Below are 21082 nucleotides of genomic sequence, written 5' to 3'. Positions count from 1 at the left end.
GGATTCGTTAACACTGTGCCATGATGGGAACTCCTGTACTTACTAATTTTAGTAGCTTTATTGAAAAAGTAAACAGTACACATTTAAATACACAGCTGATGAGTTTTTACATTTTTTCACTTGTGAAACTGTCCCTAGAATATTCCCATCCCTCTCAAGGGTTTTCTTGTGCCATTTGGAGATTGCTCTCTGTTGCCTTTTCCAGGCCTGCTCTCCTCAGATAATAACTCATCTGTTTTCTGTGAATATAGCTTAGTTTGAATTTTTTGGAACTGTACATAAATTGGATGATATCGATGCACCCTTTTTTGTGTGGCTTCTTTCAGAGAGAATAGTCCATGTCAGACTCACCTGTGGTATTTCTCATGTCAAATAGTAAATACCTCTTAAATTCAGAGCAGTATTTTATTGTCTGGTTATAATGCAGTATGATTATCAATCACTTGATGGGCATTTGGGTTGGTTTCATTTTTTGATCATTACAAACAAAGCTGCCAGGAACATTTGAGTACAAGTGAATGTTACTGTTTGGTGTATACCTACGAGGGGATTGTCTCATCAGATCCTCTGGCAGATGCATGTGCAGACTTTAAAGAAATTGTCGTACAGTTTGCCAAAGCATTTGTACCAGCTGTGGATGAGAACACTAGTTCCTTCATATCCCTGACAAAATTGGCAAGATGAGCTTTTTTTTTTTTTTTTTTTGTCTCTTTAGGGCCACACCCATGGCATATGGATGTTCCCAGGCTAGAGGTCAAATTGGAGCTGTAGCCTCTGGCCTACACCACAGCCACAGCAATGCCAGATCCGAGTCACGTCTGCAACCTACACCACAGCTCATGGCAACGCCAGATCCTTGACCCACTGAGTGAGGCCAGGGATCGAACCCGCGTCCTCGTGGCTACTAGTCAGATTTGTTTCCTCTGAGCCCCGACAGGAATGCCAAAATCAGTCTTTTTAGCTTTTCTAATAAGTGGGTATCAGTATCTCACTGTGCTTTTAACTTAAATTTCTTAGACTATCTTAGACTAGCAGTATTGAACATCTTTTGTTTATTTCTTATCTTTATATCTTTTTGCTGACATGCTTTTTCAAATCGTTGGTCTATCTGTATTTTTGCTGTTTTTTTTTTTTTTTTAGCTGTTTCTTTGGGTGGCTCCCGCGGCATATGGAGGTTCCCAGGCTAGGGGTCAAATCGGAGCTGTAGCCACCGGCCTACGCCAGAGCCACAGCAACGCGGGATCCGAGCCGCGTCTGCAACCTACACCCCAGCTCACAGCAATGCCAGATCCTTAACCCACTGAGCAAGGCCAGGGATCGAACCCGCAACCTCATGGTTCCTAGACGGATTCGTCAACCACTGCGCCACGATGGGAATGCCTGGGTTGTTTTTTTTATCGTGACGTTTTGAGGGTTTTGCTGACATGCTTTTTCAAATCTTGGGCCTGTGTATTTGTTGGGTTGTTTGTTTTATTGTTGGGTTTTGAGGGTTCTTTATATATTTTGAAACCAAGTTCTTTATTAGATACGTGCTTTGCAAATATTTTCTCTTGATTTGCTGTTGGTCTGTGAAATCTCAATAGTATCATTTGAAGAATACCAAGTTTTAGTATTGAAGGTATTCAGTGGGTGATTTTTTTTTAATTGTTCTTTTGACGTTGTTCCTAAGAAATATTTGCCTAACCAAGGTCATGTTTATTTTTTTCCTCTTTTTTTTTCTAGAAGTTTTATAGTTTTGACTTCTACATGTAGGTCTGTGATCCATTTTGAGTTAAGTTTCATATATGATGTGAAGTAGGAACGAAATTCTTTCTTTGTTGCTTATAGATACTCAGTGTTTTAGCACCATTTGCTAAATGAACTATCTTCCCTCTATGTCTTTGTGCCTCTGTTGAAAATTAGTTTGCCATAAATGTATCGTGTATTTCTGAGTTTTGTCTTCTGGTCTCTTGGTATATTATTAGTAGATCTTTATACCAGTAACACAATGTGTTGATGACTGTAGCTTTAAAATAAGCCTTGAAATCAAGTTCAAAGTTATTTTGGCAATGAAAGTTACTTTGCATTTTCATATAGATATTAGAATAAGTTTATTTATTTCTACCAAAAAATGCCTGCTGTAATTATGATGGAGGTTACATTGACCTTATAGATAAATTTGAGGGTAAATGACAACTTGACAACATTGAGTCTTCTGACCCATAAACATATCACTCCATTTACTTAGAGCGTTAGTTTCTCTGAGCAAATTTTGTACCTTTCGGTGTATAGGTCTTGCATAGTTTTCATTATATTTATCTTTAGGTATTTAGTATTTTAAATTATATAGTAAATGGTATTTTTAATTAAAACTTTTCAATTGTTGAATATTTCAATTGATCATTGTATGTTCCAATCGCCTTTTTTTTTTTTTTTGGCCGCACCTGTGGTGTGTGGAAGTTTCCAGGCCAGGGATTGAACCTTGAACCCACACCACAGCAGTGACCCAAACTGCTGTAGTGACAATGCTGGATCTTTAACCAACTGTACCGTTAAGAGGACTCCCCCAACCATCATTTTTAATTTTGTTTTTCCCTTGTTATTGTAGTACTACCAGTTCAATGATTAATGGTAGTGAGAAAAATAGAAATCTTTGTTGAATCCTGGATTTTAGCAGGAGGGCATTCAGTGTTTCACCTCTAAGTAATATATTAATTGTAGTTTTTTCATAAATCCCCTTTATCAGGTTAGGAAGTTTCTTTCTATTTCTAATTTACTGAGAGATTTTTAACTGGTAAGGATGTTGGATTTTTTAACTCGTAAAGATGTGTTTTGTGTCTACTAAGATGAATATCAGAGTTTTCTTTTGGGTTGGTTAATATGGGAATTATATTGACTTTCAAATGTTAATTCAATTTTGCATTTCTAGGGTACGCACCTCTTGTTTATGACAATTGATTCTTTTGTAGATTGCTGGATTTGTTATAATTCTGCTTAGATTTTGGGGGGGGCAACAAGTAAGTCCATGAGGTGTTACTTATCTTTTTTTTTTTTTTGAAATATCGTCTGGTTTTATCTTATTTTATTTTTTTCTTTGTCTGATTTTAATACCAAGGCAATGCAGGCATTATGTCATGAGTTTGGAACTGTTTTCAATTTTCTGAGAGCATTTACATGGTTTTATGTAGAATTGCAATAGTTTCTTCCTTAAACGTTTGTTAAAATTCACCAGTATTGCTGTTTGGACCTGGAGTTGTCATCATGAAAAGGATTTTTACTACTACAGTTGACACTTGAACAACATGGGTTTGAACTACACAGGTCTGTTTGTACAGGAATTTTTTTATTACACAGTTTGTGGTTAATTGAGTCTGTGGATGTGAACCCACAGATACAGAGGGCCACTTGTAAAACCGTATGTGGATTTTCAACTGTGCAAGGGGTTGGTGCCCCAGCTCCCCTTGCTGTTCAAAGGGCGACTGTAATTCATTTTATTCAGGAGATATGGAGCCATTCAGATTATATGTTTCTTAGGTGATTTTTATTGTGTCTTTCAAGGAATTTGACAATTTCAACTAAACTGTCAAATTTCTTGTCTAAAGTTATTTATGATACATCCTATTTACTTTTTTTAATATTTGTGGAATCTGTACTATGTCACCATTCTCATTCATGATGAATGGTCATTTTTACCTTGCTTCTTTTTTCCTGATGAGCCTGGCTAGAGGTTTATTGATTTCATTTTTATTTATTTATTTATTTATTCATTCATTTATTTATTTATTTTTGTCTTTTTGCCTTTTCTAGGGCCGCCTCCTGCGGCATATGGAGGTTCCCAGGCTAGCGGTCTAATCGGAGCTGTAGCCGCCGGCCTACGCCAGAGCCACAGCAACGCGGGATCCGAGCCGCGTCTGCAACCTACACCACAGCTCACGGCAACGCCGGATCCTCAACCCCCTGAGCAAGGCCAGGGATCGAACCTGCAACTTCATGGTTTCTAGTTGGATTTATTTCCACTGTGCCACGACGGGAGCTCTTGCATTGTTTAATTTATAAATATTTGCTGATGTTCTTGATTTCTTTCAGTTACTGAGTTCTATTTTAATTTTGTATCGGTCAAAAAATGTTATATGACTTCTTTCCTATTTTTTTAAATGGAGTGTCATATAAATGCCAAATAAGTTAATTAGGTTGATAACTTGTTCAAATCTTACTGATTTGCTATCACCTTATTCTCTTAATTGTTGAAAGAGGTGTCTTACAATCTCCAACTATTATTGTCTGTTCTGTTTCTTCTTTCAGTTTTCAAAGTTTTTATTGCATATATTTCAAAGATCTTTCAATTGGTGCATACACTTTTAAAAAATCAACCCCTTTATCATTACTAAATAACTCTTTTTAATCCTTTGTAAAATTCCATACTCTGAAATATACTTTGTTAATGTTAGCATATGTTTTTTCCTTGTTTTGTTGACAGCATATATTGTGTTTTGCTTTCTTATCAAACATTACAATGTATTTTATTTAGTGTTATGTGATTTAAATACAATGTAACTACTAATATGCTTTCTATTTGTTTTCTAAATGTCCCATCTATTCTTTTACTTTTTTTTTTTTTTAACTCTTTCCTATTCTGTTAAATTGAATATTGGTATTAGGAATATTATCTCCTGTATTGGCTTTTTAGTTACAGTTCTATCTTTAAAGTGTTTACTTGAGAATTTGCAGTGTACAACTTTAATCAAATTCTATTTTCAAATAACATACCACTTCTCATATAGTGTAAAACAGATATAATCATATACTTTTATTTCCTTCCCTTTGGCTTTTGTTATTGTTGTCATGCATTTTGCTTCCTCATGTGTTATAATTTCATAATGTATTATTACTAAATTAATAACCAAAACACCATATTAATGACTGATATTAACTGTGTGAATATGAGATGGTAGGAAGACATTGTCACCTTCCTTTTGTATTAAGATCGGAAATGAGAAAATGTATATTGTATTGATAGACAGGAAAGATGCAGTTTTTTCCAAAGGAAAACCTAATTCCTGTTGAAAACAGAATCTTGAAGAATGAAGATTTTATTACCAGTTCTCTGTAATTGGTAAATCACAAAAGAACATTGAACTGTTGAGATCCTAATAAAATTTATCAATGGGTTAATAACCCCATATTTAAAAAGAAGATAATGAAACTATTTACCACTAGAGGAAATGAAATACACTTTGCCTGTTCTTATAATAGGAACAATTTTGAGGGATGGTAACTGAAGGAAATAGGTGTAGTTATAATATTATCCCCGTTTCTCCACGTGTCTCTTTAGGTCATTGCCTCATTTTCTTTCTGAAAAGTAAAGTTAAATATTTTCCGTGGTTAAATAGAACTGCAGCAAAATACTTCACACAATTATTAGGCCAAAAATGAGATGCTAGGATAATAATTTCAGTAATGTAAAACAAATTATATCACAGTGGAGAGTAAGTTGAAGCAGCCAATACACATAATTATTTGAGTATCAGGTTATTGCGTGAGTGTTTTCAAAATGATGCTATAATTGCAGCTATAGGTAAATTTATTTGTAATAGTCTTTTGCCTTTTATGCATCAATAATTCTAATTAAACTTGTTTTTATCAAGGATAATTCAGGCCAGTATGTTTTTACTTTACCTTACAAATTCAAGTGTAAAATTAAGGTAATGGAGTTCCCGTCGTGGCTCAGTGGTTAACGAATCCGACTAGGAACCATGAGGTTGTGGGTTCGATCCCTGGCCTTGCTCAGTGGGTTAAGGATCCGGCATTGCTGTGAGCTGTGGCGTAGGTCGCAGAGCCACAGCTGCGGCTCGGATCCCACGTGGCTGTGGCTCTGGCTCTGGCTCTGGCTCTGGCATAGGCCAGTGGCTACAGCTCCGATTAGCCCCCTAGCCTGGGAACCTCCATATGCCGCAGGAGGCGGCCCTAGAAAAGGCAAAAAGACAAAAATAAATAAATAAAATTAAGGTAAGCAAGGGAAGATACAGGAAAACAGAATGTGTATTTTGCTTAGGTAATATCAGGGCCAATTTTGTATCTTGAGTTTCCCTAGCAAATAGTAATACCCTAAACTGGGCTTAGTCCCAAAGCCAAAATTATATCTTTAATCAGAAATTGTTGCCTCATTTATGATTCTCAGGTATGTGTTACTAATGCTTTTGTTTCTATGTGTAAAGTTGTATAAAGAGAAAGTAATACGCAAGGAGCCATAACTTAAAGCAGGGTACTGTCACTTCAGTAATCAGACTTCATTGCAGAAATTCATGTAATTTCCTGGGCCTTTGTTTCTCTTCAGTGGATTACCTTAATTACAGATGAGAGGGAGTATGTTAGAGCCCATATTCTGTGATCCAATAAAATATAAGAGTGGCTGTGTTTATGAAAACTCATCAGCCTGAGCTTTATTATTATTTTTTTTATTTTGTCTTTTTTGGGGGAGGGGACTGTACCCATGGCATATGGAGGTTCTAGGCCAGGGGTTGAGTCGGAGCTGAAGCCACTGGCCTACACCACAGCCACAGCAGCACCATAGAGGAGCTGCATCTGTGATCTACACTACAGATCATGGCTACATCAGATCCTTAACCCACTGAGTGACACCAGGGATCGAACCAGCATCCTCATGGATGCTCGTTGGGTTCATTTCCGCTGAGCCATGATGGGAACTCTCAGCCTGAGCTTTAAGTGCTCAAATTAGCTGAGGAAGGTCAGGAGTAGTTTCTTCTCTTTAGAGCTGCCATAATTCTTCAGAGATCTGGTATAAAATTGACAGACCAAAAAGGTATCTGCAACTGCAACCCATTCTTACTTTCTCTCTAAAAAGGATCCTGAGAGCTCTCAGGGGTATTGAATTGTTAGCTTCCATGATGCTAAAAAAAGTTATGCTAATGATAGGTATTTAATTTAATTTATTTGTTTATTTGTCATTTGTCCTTTTAGGGCAGTACCTGAGGCATATGGAGGTTCCCAGGCTAGGGGGCTAATCGGAGCTGTAGCCACCAGCCTATGCCAGAGCCACAGCAATATGGGATCCGAGCCGTGTCTGCGACCTACGCCACAGCTCACGGCAGTGCCGGATCCTTAACCCACTGAGTGAGGCCAGGGATCCAACCTGCAACCTTGTGGTTACTGGTCGGATTTGTTTCTGCTGTACCACAATGGGAACTCCAATAATGATAGATATTTTAGATGCTACTACAACCAGTTTCATTCAAGCTCAGGCACATAGAAAGTTTCAGTACAGTACATTGTGTTGTGTGTTTAAGGACCAAAAATAATTGACCTCTAGCATGGCTGAGTGTACAATGTGGCACATTCTCTCCCTGACTAACAGGGATTAAACTGGAGCAAATGAAAACAAAACAACATGAAACAAACCCAATCATTTAAAGTTTCTAGAAGTTGTCCTAAGAACATACAGCAAGTGGAAAAACATGCATCAAGAGAATCCACTGAATGTTGGAAGCAACAGTGAGAGTATATGGCCATTTGAAAAATGACCCACGCCCTTTCCTAACTTCCCAGCTCCATTTTACAGAAACTGCTCAGGGTTTCTCCTCAGGGCTAGTGTGTTCAAGAAGATGGGATCCCTCTCCCCTTCAGCTGCCAGTTTGGGGTTATGGTTTCAGCTCAGGGGCTACAGGCCACCAGAATTTCTCATGTCCTCTAACTCTGTGCTTCAGAGGTTAAGGCCAGGGGCTTTCTTTCCTCATCCAGCCACTGCAGGCTGAGAATTCGGGACCCCAGTCTTTCTACCCCAGCTGGTTCATAGGGTATAGTTTCCATGTTAGAGATGCAAGCCAAGAAGGCTAGAGAAAATTACTCACTCCCTGCCCCATGCAGTACCTACTAGTAGACCACAGTGTCACTCTGAGAGAAGGAGACGAGGACCCCAGCTCTTTCTTGTGGCATAGATGTTCTGCCCAGGGGGAATCCAGACATCTCCGGGAGGACAGATCCATGCCTAAGAGAACTGTCAAAAAACAATTGTGAGCTTGGTGGATCGCAGTTAAGAGGGTGCTCATAGCTTCATTGGCAGAGAAGTCAGAAGTTTAACAAAGGGACCAGGGAAAGAGACAGCCCAATAAGAGCCCTCTTGAGATGACAGTCAATTCTGGGTGTCAGGAGATTGCATACTTTACTAAGGTATCCTCACCCAGAAACAATCAGAGCAGGACATGGAGCCGACTTGAAAGCATCCCCTAAATCATACACAGATCCATCAACAAATAGTGGAAGTCTCATTAGCAATAGGGGCTTAAGCACAACCTCTGACTGGACGCTGGGTGAATATTACGCTATACTGATCCAAGAGAAGCTCTTAAGAAGCCAGGCTTAAAAATAAAATCACATGTCTCTGTGGCAGTTTGGAAGACTGTGCATTTCCAAGGCTGAGCACTTTCAGGAGAGATCAGAGGGGGACCTTCCAAGCTATGAGTCCCTGGTTAAATAGGAAACAAGCAAAAATGTTAACTCCCTGAGTTGTGATAGTAACTTCCAAGCCACATACAAATCCATTAGTAAAAAGTAAAATCTTAACATGCTAAGAAAGGTTAAACACAATTTTTACCCAATACTTAGCTTGTGCTAAACCAAGGAGCCACCTTTGGGGTAGCCAAGCAAAAGGATAAAAATCAGGAAAAATGTGTACAAGGGCATTGGATTCTGCACACTGCAGGGAAAATAGACTTTGCAGAATTAGTTCAGGCAAGTCACTAAACAAATAAATAACAAAACAAACATCGGGTCCTGTGAATATCAATACCCAGAATTGTTGTAATATGTTATTTCCAGTTTTTGGAGTTCCCTGGTGGCCTAGTGGTTAAGGATCTGGCATTGTCACTGCTGTGGCACAGGTTCTGTCCCTGGCCTGGTAACTTCTGCATGCTGTGGCACGGCCAAACAAAACAAAACAAAAACCCCCTAAAAGTCCAGTTTTCAACAACTACAAAAAAATGTGAGGCATGCAAAAACAAACAAACAAAAAAAAAACCCCAAGAAAGTGTGACCTATGCAAATGGAAAAAAAAGACAGGCAATAGAAACTACTTTTTGAAAGAGGCCAGATGTTGTATATAGAAGTCTTCAAAATAACCTCAAATGACTATTCAAAGAACCGAAAGAAGCCATGTTCAAAGAGCCCATGTTTAAAGAATTAAAGAGAAATTGCAGAAAAAAAAAAGTGGAAATTCTGGAGTTAAAAAATATAATCAACAAAATGAAAAGTCACTGTAGGACCTCAACAAGTAAATTTGAACTAGCCGAGGAGTCAGTGGACTTGAAGATAGATCAATAGATTGTATGCTGTCTGAATAACAAAAAAATAATGAAAAATGAGCAGAGCTTTTGAAAAATGTAGGACAGCAAGAAATACACAAACATATGTAGAATGGGCGTATCAAGGTGAAGAGAGAAAGAAGCAGAAAAAATGTCAAAGAAATAATGTCTGAAACTTTGCAAAATTTGATGAAAAAATGTTAATGTCTACATCCAAAAAGCTCAGCCAACTCCAAGTAGGATAAACATGGAGAGCCACACGCAGACATTCATAATCAAGATGTTAAAAGTCAGGGAAAGCAGTGAGAAAAATGACCTACATAAAAATTAAAGCAGAAATTAATAACAGATAGAAAAGCAATAGAGAAAATCAACAAAACTGAAGGTTGGTTCTTTGGAAAGATCAACAAAACTGGCAAACCTTTATGTATGCTAACCAGGACAGAAAGCATACTCCAATTACTAAAGTCAGAAAAGGAGACACTGCCCTGCCTTATAGATAAAACAAAGGATGTCTATGCTTGCCACTTCTATTCAACATTGATTCTAGTCTAGACAATTAAGAAGACAAAGAAATACAAGTATCCAAGTTAGAAAGGAATATAAATTATCTCTGTTAGCATAAAGTATATTCTTGCATATAGAAAATGCTAAATGGGAATTCCCATTGTGGCTCAATGGTAATGAACCAAGCTAGTATCCATGAGGATGTGGGTTTGATACCTTGCCTTGCTCAGTGGATTAAGGGTCTGACGTTGCTGTGAGCTGTGGTGTAGGCCAGCAGCTACAGCTTTGATTAGACCCCTAGCCTGGAAACTTCCATATGCTGTACCTACCGCCCTTAAAAAAAAAAAAAAAAAAAAGATAATGCTCAATAATTCATTAAAAAACTATTGGAACTAATAAAAGTTTAGCAAGGTTACATGATACAAGATCAATGTATAATAATCAATTGTATTTCTATACCCTAGCAATGACAATCTTAAAATGAAATTAAAAGACAATTCCATTTCTAATTGCATCAGAAAGAATAAAATACATGGGGATACACTTAACAAAAGCAGTGCAAAGTTATATACTACCACAAAACATAATTAAAAGAAGTGAAGAAATTTTAAAGAAATGGAAAGGTACTTCCTGTTCATTGAACACAGGACTTATTAGTGTTTCAATGGCAATACTCCCCAAATTGATCTGTAGTCTCAAAACAGTCCCTATCAAAATGCTAGCCTGCATTTCTGAAGAAATTGATAAGCCAATCAAAAAATTCATATGGACATGTAAGAGACTCATAATAGGCAAACAAGTTTGAAAAGATTGGAGGACTCTCACTTCCCAATTTCAGAACTCATTACATAGTTGCAGTAATCAAGAGAGTATGATACTGGCATAAATATAAACATATAGATCATGGAAGAGAGTTGAGAGTTTAGAAATAAACCTTTCTATTTATGGTCAAGTGATTTTTGAAGTGTGCTAAGATAATGCAATAGAGGAAGGATAGTTTATTTTTTCAACAAATGTAGTGGAACCAACTGGTATCCATATGCAAGAGAATGAAATTGGATTCTTCTTAATACCTTAGGCTGAAATTAACTCAAAATGGCTCATTGACCTACATATAACAGGGTTAGAAGATACATGGGAGTAAGTCTTGATCTTGGATTAGGCAATAGATTCTTAGATATGATACAGAAACACAAATGACAAAAGGAAAAAAAACAGATAAATTGGATTACAACAAAATTTAAAAACATTTTGTTGCAGATGATACTATTAAGAGAGTGTAAAGGCAACCTACAGAATTGGAAAATATATTTGAAAATCATATATCTGATAAGGGAATGATATCTATATAACGAATACTTATAATACCACAAAAGACAACACAATTAAAATATGGATAGAGAATTTGAATGTACATTTCTCTGAAGTTATATACTTTCCCAGTTAGCACATGAAATATTCAAAGAAAATGTAATAGGGATATATTATAATTAATAATCGGAAATGCAAATCAAAGCCACAATGAGATACCAGTTCTCATGCAGTAGGATGACCAATCAAAAAAGGAACTGGGAGTTCCCACTGTGGTGCAGTCAATGGGTTAGGCATCCAACTATAGCGGCCTGACCATTTTTTAAAAAAAAGTACTCTTAGGTGAAGTGAAGTCATTATTTCTAAATCAAAATATTTCTCATTTAACAAATATCTATTGGATGCTTTTCATGTCAGGCATAGCTCTTGGTGCCGGGCATACAACAATCTCCAAGGTAAAATAAGACACTTGGTCCCATGATCATAACTCCAAATGAGACAAGCATCTAGGATAAATGCTGTTAATCAGCTTGAGCTCCCACCCAATGTTTAGGGTCTTCAAACCTTGCCATTTTTTGTTTTGTTTGGGAAGCTTTAACAATTTTCCTTGGTGAGAAGTTTAGAGACTTTTCTCAAGGGTGAGTCATCCTAGGTGATAGGAAAGCATGCAGCAGTCTCCCCAGCCTCCATAGCCCATTTCTTGTCATGGTCCCTGGGGGTGAGCAGGCTCTAGCTCCCAGATTCCTCTTCTTGGTAATGGAGCTCATGAGCACCAGCGCACAGCTGCCTTTTCTTTCAGCTAATTCTCACCTACTTAAGGATGTCACTCGTGCTGTTTTATCCTTTCTCTTCTGATGCATCTGATGCATTTCCTTTTTTAAAAAATTATATTGGAATATAATTGACTTACAATGCTGTATTAGTTTCAGATGTACATAAGTGGGTAATGCATATAAATGTAACCATTCTTTTTTCCCATAGAGGTTATTGCAACTATTGAGTAGATTTGCCTGTGCTATATAGTAGATTCTCATTAATCACCATGCAGTAGTGTATGTATGTATGTTTATTCCCACCCTCCCAATTCTTCCCTTCCTGGAACGGTTTCACCTGTGGTAACCATAGGATTGGTATTTAAATCTGAGCTTGTTTCTGTGTTTATTTTTTATTTTTTTATGGCTGAATCTGTGTGGCATATGGAAGTTCCCCGGGCCAGAGATCAAATTGAAGTCACAGCTGTGACCTACGCCACAGCTGCAGCAACATCAGATCCTTAACCCACTGCTCCAAGGCGGGAATTGAACCCACACTGTCATAGAGACAACCACACAAGATCCTTAACCTGCTACACCACGGCAGGAACTCCTGTTTCTGTTTTATAAGTAAGTTCTTTTGTGCCATTTTTTTATTAGATTCCACATATAAGTGATAGGATATTTGTCTTTGTCTGCCTTACTTCACTTAGTATGATAATCTCTAGGTCCATCCATGTTGCTTCAAATGGCATTATTTCCTTCTTTTTAGTGGCTAATAGTCCATTGTATATATGTACTGCATCTTCTTTATCCATTCCTCTGTTGTTTCCATGTCTTGGCTGTTATATATATTGTAAATAGTGCTGCAGTGAACATTGGGATGCGTGTATCTTATTGAATTATGGCTCTCTGGATAGATGCCCAGGAGTGGGATTGCTAGATCATATGGTAGCTCTATTTTTAGTTTTTTAAGGCACCTCCAAACTGTTTTCCATAGTGGTTGCCCCAATTTACAGTCCCACCAACAGTGTAAAAGGGTTCCCTTTTCTCCATACACTCTGCCGCATTTATTGTTTGTAGACTTTCGAATGATAGCTATTCTGAGCAGTGTGAGGTGATGCCTCATTGTAGTTTTCATTTGCTGTTAGTGATGTGGAGCATCTTTTCATGTGCTTTTTTTTTTTTTTTTCCTTTTTCGGCCATCTGTCTTCTTTGGACAATTGTCTATTTAGATCTTCTCCCCATTTTTTGATTGGATTGTTTGTTTTTTTGATACTGAACTCCATGAGATGTTTGTGTATTTTGGAGATGAATCTCTTCTTGGGTGCTTTGCTTGCAAAAATTTTCTCCCATTCTGTGGGTTGTCTTTTTTTTTTTTAATTTTTTTTCCCACTGTACAGCAAGGGGGTCAGGTTATCCTTACATGTATACATTACAATTACATTTTTCCCCCCACCCTTTCTTCTGTTGCAACATGAGTATCTAGACTTTTTAATTTTTTTATGGTTTCCTTTGCCGTGCTAAACTTAAGCTTTTAAGTTTAATTAGCTCCCATTGGCTTATTTTTTTGTTTTTATTTTCCTTATTCTAGGATGTGGATCAAACAAGATACTACGATTTATGTCAAAGAGTTTTTTTTCTGCCTATGTTTTCCTCTAGAAGTTTTATTACAGTGTCTGGCTTTTTATTGATTCCTGAATCCATTTTGAGTTTATTTTATTGTATGGTGTTAGAGAATGTTCTAATTTCATCCTTTTGCATGTAGTATTACCATTTCTACTAGATCATTCCCATAATAGCTCCTTCAGGGCCTTTGAATTTCCCTTTCCTTAGTAGGTTGTTGTTTTATTCTTTGCTCTATAGCATAGTGGTAGAGCACGTGAGCTTTGGAATCAAAATACTTATATTTGAATCTTATCTGTACCTCTTCACTTTGTCAAGTTACTTAATTTCCCTCATATTAGAATGCAGATAATGATAATACTTACTTTGTAGGAATGTTATGACTTTAAATAAGTTAATGTATATGAAGTGCTTAGAAATATACCTGACACTAGTAAAAATATTAAGTAGCTCAAGTGTCATCTCCATAGTCCTGATATTCTGCTTAAACAGCCATCCAATCATACCTACTAAATAACATCATTCTGCATGTTTCAATCCAATTGCGTATTGTAATCTGTAATCATCTTTGTTGTCTATTCCCCTTCTGTTACTTCTCCTCCACAAACACATAGAAAGAAAAAAATGACCAGCATGAGTGCAGCTCTTTAGTCTACTTGAATCATTTTTGTATCCCCAGTGTCTAGAAGTGTCTGGCACATAGCAGGTGTTAAGTGAAATTTTTTTCAGCCAATAAATGATGTTAAATGATCAGTGGTAGTTTTGAAAGATAGATGAGCCCTCTACTGGTTGTAAAAATGATGCATAGCCCTCTTACAATAAACATTAATTTCAGTGGGTTGTTTATATTTACCTGCTCTGCAAAGGAATTCGGTTCTACAGGAAAGGACTCGGGGGTACAGTGAAAACCAGGGGAAAATAAATGAATAAAACAAAAACAGTTTAATGCCATTAAAGGCCAAATTTGGTTCTCAAGGCGGAAAAAAAGTGGGGATGGAAAAGAACAGCAGCATTTCATCAGCATTGTATCTGGTGCCATAGTAGGTGTCTTGTAAAAATTATGCTATGCAATTCTCCCAGCAGCCCCCCTTAGGATCGTTATCTCAGTTAAAAGCTGAGAATACTGACACTTAGGCAAAAAGAAGGATATTTTATATCTGTTAGTGAGAAAAATGGAGTTCCCGTCGTGGCTCAGCGGTTCAAGTATCTGACCAGGATCCATGAGGACACGGGTTCGATCCCTGGCCTCACTCAGTGGGTTAAGGCTCTGGCGTTGCCATGAGCTGTGGTGTGGGTCGCAGACATGGCTCGGATCATGTGTTGCTGTGCCTGTGGCATAGGCTGGCAGCTACAGCTCCGATTGGACCCCTAGCCCGGGAACCTCCATGTGCCATGGGTGCGGCCGTAAAAAAAAGACCAGGGGGGGAAAAAAAAGGTAACCATGCCAAACCATAGATGGTAAACTTTCTTTGAGAGAAATTGTTCACATGGGTGCTTATATGTCAGGGACATTGAACAGTGTCCTTGGGTAGTGTCTTCCATCATAGTCTTACAGAACATTTTGAGATCTTCTTGAAATTACTGTTTCTTATATATTGGTTTTTGATACCAACAATAAAAATGGGGGTAAAGCAGTTATAAATAACAAAATGAAACTGTTTCTAAAGAGAAGTAAAATACTGTCATCGAGGTACAGAGCTTTTGGATTATATGCTTTCCTATGAGAATGGAGCTTTGCTGAAACCTCAACTAATATGCATTAGCTCATTTCTTAGATTGATTGCTCCAAATACCAATTATTTCATCTTTTTTTCTCTTATCCAAAAGTATCACAACTCACTGTATAACATTTGGAAATAGAAACATTTTTGAAGAAAAAAACATGTCACCCATGTTCCTGCTTCCTATAAATTGTGGCTCTTAACATTTTATGTTTCTTTCCAGACATTTTTCTTTTCTAATTGCATTTGTCTGTGTGTGTATGCTTGTGTGTTTATACATATGAAAAAATGGAATTCTGGATTTCTATTTAGAGCCGAGTGGGAGACTAGATACTCTGAACTATCCTCCTGTGGCAAAACAACTAAAAATACTGGACAAAATATTTTGAGGAAGCCTATTTTAAGGTGCATCACTGACCTCATTAGCAAATTAAGCCAGTTCCTTAGAGGAGAGAAAAGGAATGAAATTGGGAATCCAGAAAGATAAATGAGCACTAAAACTCTGTTTTTCTAGGGATACCTGTCAAATCCTATGTCTTCGAGGTTCTCTTTGATGGCTACTAGGGGCACGAGTGGCGTGAGCATACATCTAAGTGTGCCTTGGGTACTCTTGGTTTACTCATGTTACTGCATAGTTCTTAATAGCTCGATAGATGAGTCTTTTATATGAGATACAAATATATGCCAGGAGCTCCATCTCACAGGAGATTCAGCTCTCTGTCGACTTTTGTTTCCTGCATTTTCCCCAGGAATAGTTTTAGAAAGGCTTTGTAGGTTGATGGAAAAAGCAAGAAACACAGATACCTGGCAATAACCCGTGGAAAGTAGATTAGATTTCCTGCTCACGCTATTATTTTTATTTCTCCTGCATTCTGCTGTATAAAAGTCTAATAAAATCACAGAACATTAGGTTTAGAAGAAACTGTCATTGTATAATTTTCTTGAAGATTTAGAAATTAAATGATTCAACATAATCTTTGATACAACTTTGATGTTTTTTTTTAAACTTCAGGGGAAGAAAGAAATTGGGAGGATTTCAAGCTAACTATGGAGTTGTAGTTTCTATAAAAGTGATAGTTTCATTTCTGTAACTGATTAAAATTAACACCGATAACTATAAATCTAAATCATTTCCATGATTAAAAGTCTAATACCCATGTCTAGATCACAGTAATACAGTATTTAATAAGTAAATATGATTTTAAAAACTGGTTATTAAAAATGACAACATCTTTTTTTTAGGGAAAATGTCAGTCACCTTTTGACCATTTTGAAACATAAAAATGCATTATAATTGAACAAGTATACTGTAGATGCGCACTACTAGATATTACAACTTAAATGTAGATTTACTTTCATAATTTAAACCTAAGAATAAATTACACAAATAAATCTTTTACTTTATCCTGATTTTATTTTATCCTGATTTTAAAACTATATATAATTTTTGAAAATGTTGCTATTTTACTATCCTTCAAATTTATTATTTGTAGTGGCTCCATTATATCCTATTTATCTCCTATTTTTATAGCATTTAGTTTTCTAATTTTTAAATTTTCATCATTAATATTGAAGTGAATAATTTGTACATAAATCTTTGAGCATAGCTGATGATTTCTTTAAGGTATGGTAGAAGTGCTTTGTAGAATTTGGGGCTGTGTTTGATAGGATTCAGATAAGACCCAACATGCTCAAATCCTGCCCTGCCAGTCTCTCACAGCAGTATCCAGGGGTGCCATACACAGAGGGAGAAATTACAAATAGAAAATCAAAGTACCATTTCCGAGACTTTCTGATAAAACTGAGTTTGAGCCTATGGCTGAAATTCAAAGCTTATATAGACTCTCTCTCTCCTAAGTCCAAATCCAAAAGTCCCCATCAGCCAACCACTCAGCCCAAATGATGGGACACATCAGTGTATAGCCATTGTAGCCACAACCTGTCCACCTCCTTTACATTCCTAACCACTAACAACCACTAATCTGTTCATGGTTTCTAAACTTTTGTCAATTTTATTTTTATTTTTATTTATTTTTTTGCTATTTCTTGGGCCGCTCCCGCGGCATATGGAGGTTCCCAGGCTAGGGGTCCAATCAGAGCTGTAGCCACCGGCCTATGCCAGAGCCACAGCAACATGGGATCTGAGCTGTGTCTGCGACCTACACCACAGCTCACGGCAGCACCGGATCGTCAACCCACTGAGCAAGGGCAGGGACTGAACCCGCAACCTCATGGTTCCTAGTCGGATTCGTTAACCACTGCGCCACGAAGGGAACTCCCAACTTTTGTCAATTTTAGAATGTTACATAAACAGAATTGTATAGCTTGTAACCTTTTAAGATTGGTATTTTTCAGTCAGCACAACTCCTCTAAGATCCATCTAAGCTTTTGCATGCATAAGTAATTCATTCCTTTTTATTGCTGAGTAGTATTCCATGGTATGGATGATAAACAGTTTTTTTTTTTTTTTTAAACCAGTCATCTATTGAGGAATGTTTTGGTTGTTTCTGGGTTTTGACTGTTACAAATAAAGCTGTTGTCAACATTCTTGTACACATTTTTATGTGGACATGAATTTTGATTTCTCTGGGTAAATGTCCAAAAGACCAATTACTGAGTCATATGAATAGCTCATGGTGAGTTTTGTTAGAAACAATTTCCAGATTGACTGTAACATTTTATATTCCCACCATCAATATATGAATAATCCAGTATCTCTGCATCTTCATCAGTGTTTGATGTTAGTACTATTTTTTATTTTAGCCACTCTCATAGATCTGTTTTGGGGTCATTAATTGTTTGAATTTCCCTCTCTTTTATGCCTGTTATTCTTTTAGAGTATGGGTATGTTTTTTAATTTAGATTTATTAAGAGCACTTTCTTTATTAAATATATCAAGATATCATTACCTGTTTTGGGAAATTTTTTTTACCGATTTGTTACTTTCCTTCAAATTTTTGGGGAGTTCCCATTGTGGCACAGTGGAAACAAATCCGACTAGTAACCATGAGGTTGCGGGTTCAATTCCTGGCCTCGCTTAGTGGGTTAAGGATCTGGTGTTGCCTTGAGGTGTGGTGTAGGCCGCAGATGCAGCTCGGATCCTGCATTGCTATGGCTGTGGTATAGGCTGGCAGATACAGCTTCAATTCAACCCCTAGCCTGGGAACCTCTATAAGTCACAGGTGTAGCCCTAAAAAGACAGAAGACAAAAAAAAAGTTTTTTTTGCATACTAAAGTATTAAATTTTTAGATAACTCAATTTGTCCCTTTCTTTGCAAATTCTTTTATTACTTTTATGTTTAGAAAGCTGTTCTCTACTAAGAGATTATTTAATTTTATTCATCTATGCTTTCATTTTTAAGTTTTGTTTTTTACATTTGATTTTTTTTGCCTATCTAGAATTTATTTTTGTATATAGTTTAAAAATCTATAATGAGTCATTTGCTTTGTTAACAATTATCTCAAAACTATTTGAATAGCCCCTCCCCTTTTTTACATTGGCTTATTATGCTGTTGTGTTGCTTGTTTCATTTTTATTTAGACTTGATTTTTTTAATTTTTAAAAATTTTTTTAATTTATATTTTTACTTTTTTATTGCTCAAATGAATTTATCGCATCTGTAGTTGTATAATGATCATAACAATCTGATTTCACAGGATTTCCATCTCACAGCCCAAGCACATCCCTCCACCCCCCAAACTGTCTCCTCCGGAGACCATAAGCTTTTCAATGTCTGTGAGTCAGCATCTGTTCTGCAAAGAAGTTCAGTCTATCCTTTTTTTGGATTCCACATGTCAGTGAAAGCATTTGATGTTGGTGTCTCATTGTATGGCTGACTTTACTTAGCATGATAGTTTCTAGGTCCATCCATGTTGCAAAAAATGCTGGTATTTCGTTCTTTTTAATGACTGAGTAATATTCCATCGTGTATATATACCACATCTTCTGAATCCACTCCTTTGTCCATGGACATTGAGGTGGTTTCCATGTCTTGGCTATTGCAAATAGTGCTGCCATGAACATCGGAGTACATGTGTCTTTGCGAGTCATGGTTTTCTCTGGATAGATGCCCAGGAGTGGGATTGCTGGATCAAATGGTAGTTCTATATTTAATTTTCTTGAGGCCTCTCCATACTGCTTTCCACAGTGGTTGCACCAATTGACAGTCCCACCAACAGTGTACTAGGGTTCCACACCCTCTCCAGCACTCATTATTTGTAGACTTTTTGATGCTGGCCATTCTGGCTGGTGTAAGGTGGTACCTCAGAGTGGTTTTGATTTGCATTTTTCTAATCATGACTGATGTTGAACATCTTTTCATGTGCTTCTCGGTCATCTGTATGTCTTCTTTGGAGAACTGTCTGTTTAGACCTTCTGCCCATTTTTTGATGGGGTTGTTTGTTTTTATTTAGACTTGATTTTGTTTCAGTGAAGTCTATGAAATTCTGTCAATCTGCCCGTCAATTCTTGTGTCAGTACCATTTAGCTGGGATTTTGGCAATAACTAGATAGTGGTCAAATTATGTTTGGGTTCTTGGAGCTTAGATATTCTATGTAAATCACGGAAATGGGGCCATGTGCTTTGGTAAGGAAATGTTGGCATGAAAAAGGCATTGTTTTGTTATAAAAATGTAGGGGCTTGACTTCTACTATTTAGGAAACTCTGATCGTGCTTCCTCAAGGGTTCTGCTCATGGAATTGTGCACTTCATTTAACTTTTTTTTTTCTGTTACACAAACATTTGTATTGTTAGAAAATTAAAAATTGCAGATGTGCAGAAAGATGACAGTGAAAAAGTCCTTTGACTTTGTTACATAATGATAACTACTGAGAATATCTTGGTAACTATCCTTCCAGAACTTTCTCTGTATGGAATCGTGTACTTTAAATCAGGGTACTTGGCAGTAATCCCCACCTCTTCCTCAGCCTAGATCCAAAATAGCCCAGAGTCAGTAATTCATGGCTCTTGAATTACAAGGACAGCATTTTCAGGAAAGGACAACAAAGATGGAATTAGGAAATGTTTATCCTTGATAGATCTATAACTTTAATATCGACCCTCATTTCTACTTTCACGGTGTTGTAACATTTGTAGGGGAGTCTTTCAAGGAAACTAGTGATGTGAACAGAATACATTCAGGTCAGTGCATTACAAGCAGTGGCATCTGTCTTAGGCTCCCAGAATTGCACTCTGTAAAGGAGTTAAGATCTATCACTAACCATTAGTTAGTTGAAGAAATAATTCACCAGAGGGTAGAAGAAGGACTTCAGTTCCTTCTGGAGGAATCATAAGATCTGAGAGTCTATTCCATGGATTTACAAGTGTTTTTGCAGAACCTTTGTCATTTTATTTATTTTCTTTCTTTTCAAGAAGACACTCTAGCTGTACCACTCAGAAAATAAATCTTACCCTAAGTGCCAGTTTCAGTGTCATTCCCAATTACCACAGTATAAATGGAGATGTTTTTGGCTGCAAATAACGTATAACCCAACTCAACATTGGTTAAAAAACAAAGGGAAATTATAGACTCATGTACCTGGAAAATGCAGAGAAACTGTGAGCTGTAGATAGTCTGATTCACCGACCAAACAGGATCACCAGCACCTAGTTTATTTCCATCTTCCATGGTGTTAATGTCATCCGAAGGCCAGTTATTCCTAATGTCATAGGAGTTTGTGAGCAATTCTCTAGGGATATGCTTCCTTGTTCAGGAGAGAGAATGAATGTGTCTTAGCATTCTTGGTGATAATGTTGTGTTCAGGTGTTTGGAAAATACTGATTGGCTTGAGTCTTTCAGAATTCACCTCCAGAAGCTGGGAGTAAGGTTAATCCTAAGCAAATCCCCTAGTAGACAAAGTTCAGGATCCTGG

The sequence above is a fragment of the Sus scrofa genome, chromosome X, assembly GCF_000003025.6.
Source record: "Sus scrofa isolate TJ Tabasco breed Duroc chromosome X, Sscrofa11.1, whole genome shotgun sequence".
Classification (NCBI taxonomy): domain Eukaryota; kingdom Metazoa; phylum Chordata; class Mammalia; order Artiodactyla; family Suidae; genus Sus; species Sus scrofa.
This window is presented reverse-complemented; position numbering follows the sequence as displayed.